Here is a 9,442-nt window from a genome sequence, read left to right on the forward strand (position 1 = left end):
ACGCCTTGCGACGTTTCACTACATTAAAGACTCTATATAAACACAAGTTGTTGTTGTTGCCGCCCTCTAGAGTAGCCCAGAAGGAAAGTCAGTCAGATATAGCAATAAATGCTGGCACTGCCAGTGACGGCCCACATTTTTATTATCTTCTGAAATATGTTTATGTGGAACTGTGAAATTAGCTGAATATTGTCTGCTAAATCACAGCCAAACTGATTGTAATACCTGTATTGAAACACTAATCACGCTTTATCAGAACAGGAAAATAAAGAGAACATGGGAAGGAAAGGCTTTCAATACAAACTTACACAGAAGTGTGAAGACCTTGAACGGTCAGCAGGTTCAGTTGCCTTTGGTTTTGAAGTGGCCCCAATCGCAGTATTTCATCATTGAAGTGGTACAAGATGGAAGTAGGCATGTTAGGACAGTGAGCTGGTATCGGAGCCGGACTGCCCTTCACCCCCTCAGTACTTCACCAACTGGTTCTGCAGAACCTAGTACGTCTACCTGAGAATGACCACAAGGAACTGGATCCAACAGGGTCTGGGTCAGCACAGAACCAGGAACAGATCTGGCTGTGTCGTGCCTTCTGTTGCCTAGGCCCCAAGCTCTGGAATTCCCTGCCTAAACCTCTCCGCCTCTCTTTCCTCCTTCAAGACGCTCCTTAAACCCTACCTCTTTGACCAAGCTTTTGGTCACCTGCCCTAATTTCTACTTATGTGGCTCGATGTCAAATTTTTATCACATAATAATCCTGTGAAGCACCTTGGGATGTTTCACTACGTTAAAGGCGCTATATAAATACAAGTTGTTGTTGTTATTGTTTGCCTCAGCTACAGCACAACCTGGGCTGGAGGGGCAGCGACTATCAGGGTCAGCTCCGCCTACGGCGCTCTGCTGCCACCTCCTGCTGGGTGTGCTGTACTGTGAGCTGAGGGGAGAGTGCCCTGGCGTGGCAAACTCGCCTTCACCTTGCCAGCCAGTAGATGGGGGTGGAGGAGCTTGGGCTGCTGCATTGCTCCGTCACTGGCTCACAGACTCCATCTCCTGCCTTCAGGTTTATTGCATCAATCATTGGGGGAAGAAATGACTGGCAAAACCCAAACAGCTTTTGGAAAGAATGAAATGGCCTTTAAAAATATTTACAGCCTGTTTAAAGGCTCATAAAAACATTTGCCCTAACTGCAGCCGCATCATTTAAGTTTCCAGGCAGTTTGCGTTCCCTCTCTGCCAAGCTCCCGGCACAGATTCTTCCCAGCTGTGTTCACCCTGCACCAGTTATTGGGACTGCAGCAGCCTTGTTTCACTGCCATCTACTGGGGTGAACTTGACTGGGCAGATTAATTTTCTATTTGCTGTCGCGTGTTGCTTTTTCAAGTTACAGACACCCGTTTGTGATCATGTCATGAAAGTAATTGTCTCGATTCGAGTTTTCCAATGAGTTTGACCTCAGCCGACACCCATCCCCTGCCCCCTCGGTCCGTCAGGCTTGAAGCCAAGACCGCTGAAAAGCTTGTGCTTCAAATCAATGGTACAATGGAAAACAGGCAGCGCTCCCAGTTTTTCATCATATTTCATGAAGAACAGAGAAAAGGGCCACTTTGCCAGCAATTCAACGCTAAACCAACGGGCCAGTTAAAGACTGGTTATGACCCAAACTATTGGAAGCAGCCAGGTTTTAATGAGTTTGATTTTTGTGCCAGCTCTATGATCATCCTGATGCAACTGAACCCAGTTAAAGGTTGAAAAATACAAAGACAATATCAGCATTGTCTAAAAATTTACGAGGCTGTTGCCTGGACTGGAACATTTCAGCAATGAGGGAAGATTGGATAGGCTGGGGTTGTTTTCTTTGTAACAGAGGAGGCTGAGGGGAGACCTAATTGAGGTGTATAAAATTATGAGGGGCCTAGATAGAGTGGATAGGAAGGATCTGTTTCCCTTAGCAGAGGGGTCAACAACCGGGGGGGGGGGGGGGCATAGATTTAAAGTAAGTGAAAGGAGGTGTAGAGGGGATTTGAGGAGGTTTTTTCACCCAGAGCATGGTGGGGGTCTGGAACTCACTGTCTGAAAGGATGGTAGAGGCAGAAATCCTCATAGCATTTTAAAAGTACTTGGATATGCACCTGAAGTGCCGTAATCTGCAAGGCTACGGACCAAGAGCTGGAAAGTGGGATTAGGCTGGGTAGCTCTTTGTTGGCTGGCACAGACATGATGGGCTGAATGGCCTCCTTCTGTGCTGTAAATTTATATGATTTAAAAGACCCTTTTTAAAAAAAAAAATCTGAATCTTTAAATTGTTCCCTCTTTTCTCCAGAAGATGCTAGCAATACTAAGGTATCCTCAGTACCTTGCTTGACTGGCTACTCTTCGTGTGTGAATCTAGACTGCCATCTGTCTGCTCAACCATGGAGGCACCATAGATCAGGTTTTCCTCCAATGGTCGCTGATTCACAGTTAGTGAAACAGAGACAAATATAACCCAATGAGAAGTAAATCTACCTTCATTGGGAGGATTTGATTAGCACCCATCATGACCTCACGACGTCTCAAAGTGCCTTACAGCCCATTAAATACTTTTGGAGTGTTGTCACTGTTGAAATATGGGAAATGCAGCAGCCAATTTGTGCATGCCAAGCTCCCACAAACAACAATGAGATAATGACCAGATAATCTGTTTTAGTGATGTTGGTTGAGAGATTAATGCTGGCCAGGACACCGGGAGAACTCCCCTGCTTTTCTTTGAAACATAGAAACATAGAAAATAGGAGCAGTAGTAGGCCATTCGGCCCTTCGAGCCTGCACCGTCATTCAATATGATCATGGCTGATCCTCTATCTCAACACCATCCGCCTGGGCGTTTCCGACCAGAAGCGAGAGCCCCTCAGGGCTCGCCTCCCCGCCTCACCGGGTAAGTGAAAAACGATAACAAACAGTGTCAAGGGATCTTTTACATCCATCTGAAAAGGAAGACGGGGCCTCGGTTTAACTTCCCACCTGAAAGACGGCACCTCTGACAGTGCAGCACTCCCTCAGTACTGTCCTGGAATGTCAGCCTTGATTTTGTGCTCAAGTCTCTGGATTGGGACTTTAACCCACAACCTTCTGACTCAGAGGAAATAGCACTAACACTGAGCCAGGGTGAACATCAGCAACACAAGACATAAGGCGCCGTAACATCCTTGCAATTGGACAAAGAGCAATTATTTTCCGCTGTTTAATTCACTAGAACTTACACAAAACAATGCACCATTATTGCGTTAAGCAGCACACCCTTACAGTTGCATACAAGGAAAAGAATCAAAGATATACATTTTTCACTGAACAGAGCCAAAAAGCATAAAAACATTGGAACAGTGGCCATTCAGCCACTCGAGCCTGTTCCACCATTAAATGAGATCATGGCTGATCTGTACCGCAACTCCATCAACCCGCCTTGGTTCCATAACCCTCAATACCCTTGCCTTACAAAAATCTATCAATCTTTGTTTTGACATGTTCAATTGACCCCCAACCTCAGCAGCTTTTTGGGGGGAGAGCAAGTTCCACATTTCCAGTACCCTTTGTGTGAAGAAATGCTTCCTGACATCAGCCTGAACAGCCTACCTTTCTTTTTAAGGTTATGCCTCTTTGTTCTGGATTCTCTCATCAGAGCACTTAGTTACTCTCTATCTACCCTATCAAATCCTTTAATCATCTTAAACACCACAATTAGATCACCTTTTAATATTCTACACTTAAGGGAATACAAGCCTAGTCTATGCAACCTGTCCTCATAATTTAACCCTTTTAGCCCGTGTAGCAGTCTGGTGAACCTGCTCTGCACCTGTCCAAGGCCAATCTACCTTTCTGGGGTGTGGTGCCGAGAACTGGATGCAGTACTCCAGATCGGGTCTAACTAGAGCTTTATATAACTGCAACATAACTTCCATCCCTATGTAATCCAGGCCCCTTGAGATAGAAGTCAACATTCCATTAGCTTTTTAAATTTTTTAAATCATTCCATTGATTTCTGTACTTGGATCCCTATATCGCTCTGCTCCTCCAGAGTTCCTCGCTTCTCGCTAATCAGAAAATAACTCAGATCTATCTTTTTTGGGGTCCAAAGTGCACTTCCCCACAAGGAATTCCAGTTGCCACAGTTTTGCCCATTCACTTAATCTATCAGTGTCCCTTTCTGCTCCCATCTACTCTATTCACTGTGTCGCCAAACTTGGTGTCATCAGCAAACTTGGATATACAGCTCTCTATTAATTCATCAAAGTCATTTCTAAATACAGTGAGAAGCTGAGGCCCCAGTACAGATCCCTGGGGGAACACCACTAGTCACATCCTGCCAATTGGAATACATACCAATTATCCCTACTCTCGGCCTAACTCCTAACCAATTCCCTATCCATGTCAATAGGTAACTTCCAATTCCATATGCGCTCAGTTTTGTTAACAATCTTTCATGTAGAATTTTATCAAATGCTTTCTTGAAGTTCATATAAATAACAGCCATAGACACTCCTTTATCTACCATGTTAGTTACCTTCTCAAAATATTCACCTATGTTTGTTAAACATGATTTACCCGTTACAAATCTGTGCTGGTTCCCTCTGATCAGTTCATGTTTGTCCAAGTGCTTAATCACTCTTCCCTAGATTATAGTAACTTCCCACCACTGGCGTTAGACTAATATATCTATAATCTCTCTTATCCTTCTTAAATAGAAGTCTTAATTGCTATTAAATTAGCTAATCACCACAAGTATGCAGAGTACATTTAACCCTCGGTTCACTAACTGTGCCCTTTTTATAAGTCTGGTGAACAAAGCTGAACACAAGTATGGTCTCATCAATGTTTCACTGCATAATTACACTGCATGAAGTTCAGATTCCACCAGGCTGTACATGTTTACGTTGCTTGGTTCCTTCCTGGCTTCCTGGCTGGAGGAGAGCTCTGTGCACTTGTGAACAAAGCATGTGTACAGCCCTCAGGAAATGATACAGCGCAAAAAGGAGGCCATTCGGCCTGTTGTGCCTGTGCCAGCTCTCTTCTGACAGTCAATAATGTAAATGTTTTGGAGCATGGGCATGGGGGGGGGGGGGGTGGAAAAGAGTCCTGCTCCCCAAAATACTTAAATTAAGGTCAGGCAGCTTTAAGGACCCCCCCTCCCATCCAGAGCACTCGGGGTGATTTACACTCCATGCAATGTCAGACTCAAGCATTGTGAGACTCTGCCCTCCAGGGAATCCCAAGAGGCTCTGCTGCAGTGAGGTACAACCCTGATTCTGGATTTATACTGCAAATTTAGCATCGGTGCAGAGGGGAAATGATTTCATAAGCCTACCCTGCTCATCAGGAACAAACTTAGTAAAAGGATCCTTCAACAGCTGTTAGGCCCCTCATTAACATATTTAAGGGGTTTCATTATGACACTGCTCCTTTAAGGATCTGGAGTGACTCTGAATTGTAACACTGCTCCTTTAAGGATCTGGAGTGAACCCTAATCATGACGCCGCTCCTTTAAGGATCTGGAGTGAACGTGAATTGTAGCACTGCTCTCAATGTTGTCGCTGAAACTATTTTGAGACATTCTATTTACAGCATTGCTGGTGAGGTCTCCAATAGATGTTATGACAAACTAGGGACCCCAGAGTCAATACCTTTGGGATTTTGCTGGGCACAGCTGCCTAATTAGGCTATAACCATTGGTGACCACCCAGTTTCCCATTATCTAGTTAATTAATATTTATGTTTATGTCACCATGCATACCATCTGCATATTGAAGTTTATCCTCAGTGTTTGGTAGGAGCTCTATAAATGGCAAAGTTCAAAGTTCAGTCATTGGCATATACTGACACCCTTCAACACCTTTTCTTAACCCAGAGCACTCAATGTTTATAAACGGGTAAGAAAAGAACAAACTATTTGTATAAAAAATAAAACATTTTTATTCTAAAGTGCAACAAATATTTACTTCTTTTCCAACCTTACAGAAACAGCTTCTATAAAAAAGACTACAATTCAGAACAGTAAGTGTTTGTGATAATATAAATTATAGTATAAAACTGTACACTTATATTTACAGTATTTACACATCACATGATTTTGACATGGCAATCTTAAAATAATCCTTTGAGTTTGGAATTTACATGAGACAGAATCGAATATATGGTGTCCAAACTGGTTCATAATTCAAAAAGGATCAAAACTCAAAACAGATTCAATTAAAAGTTCTTAGCAATGACTCCAACTGGCTCACTAACACACCGCTCTGCACAGTAAAACCCATCTAATGTTAGTGATCTTTGATTTTATGAATGTGTGATACCGAGGGAGGGAGCAAGAGGGATGCTGCATTCACTGGCTGCACAAACTGGGCAATCGTGGGTAATACCTCTACGATTTTCCATTATGTAATGCAGCAGCTCACCATCAATAGCACAGCTTTGTAACACTGGTTCCCTGGACTCTTAATGTTGGTTGAAGTCAGACCTGTTCATTCATTATTAGGACTTGTCACTTGAGCCTAGTTACTGCGCGGTGCGATTCTGGGGTACAAATGCTCAACAGATGAGAATGAAATTTTGTCAATAGCTCTTAGTAGTTTAAGTCAGGTAATTTACATCACCAAATCAATGCCTTCTCTTTACTCAGTTCAAATTCATATGCTGTCGCATAATTGCTCAAGTACAACTTCAGCATTACAACTGCAATTTATATTCCTATATTCCAAAAAAAATGCAACAATGCAGTGAAGGGAGGAACTCAAACTTTCAAGATTGGGAACACTTTTCACAATTTAGACCAATTCAATTCAGGTGAAACTTCAAACCTCAAGTCTGCTTTGTTTGGTGCAAAGAACTGCCTTTAGCAAGACCACATTTTCAAACACTTTTGATTTTCATACAAGGATAATGATCATAACAACATATTATGGATATAAGAGCTTGTGTATATTCATCTTTCCTTGTAAACTGAGAAAAAGTATTCTAATCACCAAATATCATTTGAGTCTAGAAGACGTTTATACAGGGCTCTTGCAGCCAGTCAATAATTATAGGCCACTGCTTTTACGCAGCATAGTCGCCAATCATTCTCCTGTAATACGTCGACAGAAAGATGTCATTGTCGGAGGGGCAATCGTAGTGACAGGAGCAGGTCTTGATAAACATCATCTTCTTCTTGAGGAGATCTCCCTCTGGACATTTGAACTCGACGTGTAGGGTGGTGGTGGAGTGGGGAGTGCAGCACCTCCCGTCGGTGCAGACTCCGCAGAACTTGGGCCGGTAGGACCTCATGCTGGTACAGCCGGAAAACTCAAACTTCATGGATTTGGACGGCCTCGGAGTGCGGACACACTTTTTGCCTTTCTGCAGAGCGAGAAGGGGGGGGGGGGGAAGATTAGAAATAGCCGAGAAATGCTTTGCCTTGTTACCATGGGCATCCGCTCAAACAACAATTTGGACCAATGCAATTCAGGTGAAACTTCACAGCTCAAGTCTGCTTTTTTGTTTCATTTGAAGGTAATGAATTTAATAATTAAACAAACATTTCCCCTTTGTTTGCTGAGAGCACCGAGCCCTGCGGGGTATGAGTAGCGGCCCACTCGTACCTCATCCTGTGTGTGACCTGAAACCCTGGCTGATTTCCTTGCACCTCCACAACCTGGGAGCACGGAGGCCAAATGTTGTGCCCCAAGCGCCACGGCACTGTGCCGAGAATCAAGCCTGGTATCTTGGCTCAGCACCATGTCAGGTGGAAGATCTCCGAGAGTTACAAGGGACTTGGAACTCCGCCGTCAGCTTTTTTTTTGGCGGAGGACGTAGTATTTGGTTTTAAAGCAATCACGTAAAAACTAACACGCTTAGTGTAAGATGAGCGCAGGGGGATAAATCACGCACAACTAACTGGCATCTCCCTCCCGAGCCTCGAGTTCAACTGTAGCAGTCTCTGCCACTCCAGATGAGGAGATCAGGCAACTGTGCCCAGGACAGGGACGTACCTGGGGTGCCAGTCTGTAAGGCCGAGTGCCAGATCAGATGGTCATTTAATGTGAGTGAGAGGGGAGCCAAAACCCAGCTCTAAATCTCTGCATTAGTATTTAGATACATCATGGGTTGTCTGAAATCTGTACAATGATTAAAATTGTCAACACTGGCAAAAGCAGAGGCATTCCTCGGTCACAGCAGGATGAGACAGGCTGTTAGATTGGAGTGGTTTGCTTTGAGGAGTTTAATACCTTGATATTTTTCTCGAGGTGGGCGTTGCAGGGCCGGACCAGGCAGAGCCTGCTCTGTTTTTCCAGGCGGCACTTCCTGTTGTCATTCGTCACCCTGGTGGAAAGTCCTATACCGCATGTCTTGGAGCAGGCACTCCAGGCTGTGGTTTGCACGATGCAGTTGTCGCGGACCTGACTTAAATCAGGCCCATACATAGCTTCTTGTCTGTAAACTGAACATTTAAAAAAAACATTAGGCGCAAGAAAACGGAGTGTACTGACATCATAGTGTCGGCACCAAGAATGTGAAGATTGGATGCAAAAAATGACTCAATTCAAGATCTATGTTAATTTATATCCTTACATTAATCACTATAATTAGCTAGTTTTCTCATTATTGATATTGCATTAGTAAAGATAAGGCACATTCCAGTGGATGCTTTCCTATCGTCTCCAATTTCCCCCCCCCCCCCAATTTCTACTCAGCGTGTTCAATATAAAGCTGTGGCCCCCTGAATATCACTCAGGAACGACATTTCCGTGACACAGGTAGCCAAGTGAAGACGCTCAGTCGATTTCAGATAGACCCCCGTTTATTTTTTTTCGGAGAACGGCAAAGGATTAACCCTTACCTGCCATAGCAGCATTGAAGACGGAGTGATCTCGAGGCTTGTCGCAAACCCACTCCTCACAGCATTTTCCAGGAATCTTGACCCGCCTGGGGGCGGGGCAATCCAGGCTCGGCAGACGCACGTCATCCATACAGAAAGGCACACAGCCTCCGTCCATGCAGGTGCAATGGTATTTGCAGCTGGGCTGAAAGGTCTCCCCGCTCCTGTATATCACTCCTCCAGGTCACAGGTCGCTCCCTCCCTGGCTAAAAACACCAAAGCCCAGGATTAAAGAGATGAACTCTAAACTACATTCCTAATGAAAGGTCATTGACCTGAAAACACTAACTCATTCTCACTCTAGAATATGCCAAACCCTGCATTTAAAAAAATAATTCCTGGGATGTGGGTGTCGCTGGCCAGGCCAACATTTATTGCCCATCCCTAATTGCCCTTGAGAAGATGGTGAGCCGCCTTCTTGAGCCGCTGCAGTCCGTGTGGTGAAGGTGCTCCCACAGTGCTGTTAGGGAGGGAATTCCAGGATTTTGACCCAGGGACAATGAAGGAGCGCGATATATTTCCAAGTCAGGGTGGTGTGTGACTTGGAGGGGAACGTGGAGA

At 44.4% G+C, this 9,442-nt stretch overlaps 1 pseudogene; it reads right to left on the reverse strand.

Moving 5' to 3' along the window:
* Positions 1-5,955: 5,955 nt before the first annotated feature.
* The window catches only part of LOC139279291 (CCN family member 2-like), a 5,337-nt pseudogene continuing 1,850 nt past the window's right edge, over positions 5,956-9,442 (reverse strand).

The sequence above is a fragment of the Pristiophorus japonicus genome, chromosome 14 (genome assembly GCF_044704955.1).
Source record: "Pristiophorus japonicus isolate sPriJap1 chromosome 14, sPriJap1.hap1, whole genome shotgun sequence".
NCBI classification, from domain to species: domain Eukaryota; kingdom Metazoa; phylum Chordata; class Chondrichthyes; family Pristiophoridae; genus Pristiophorus; species Pristiophorus japonicus.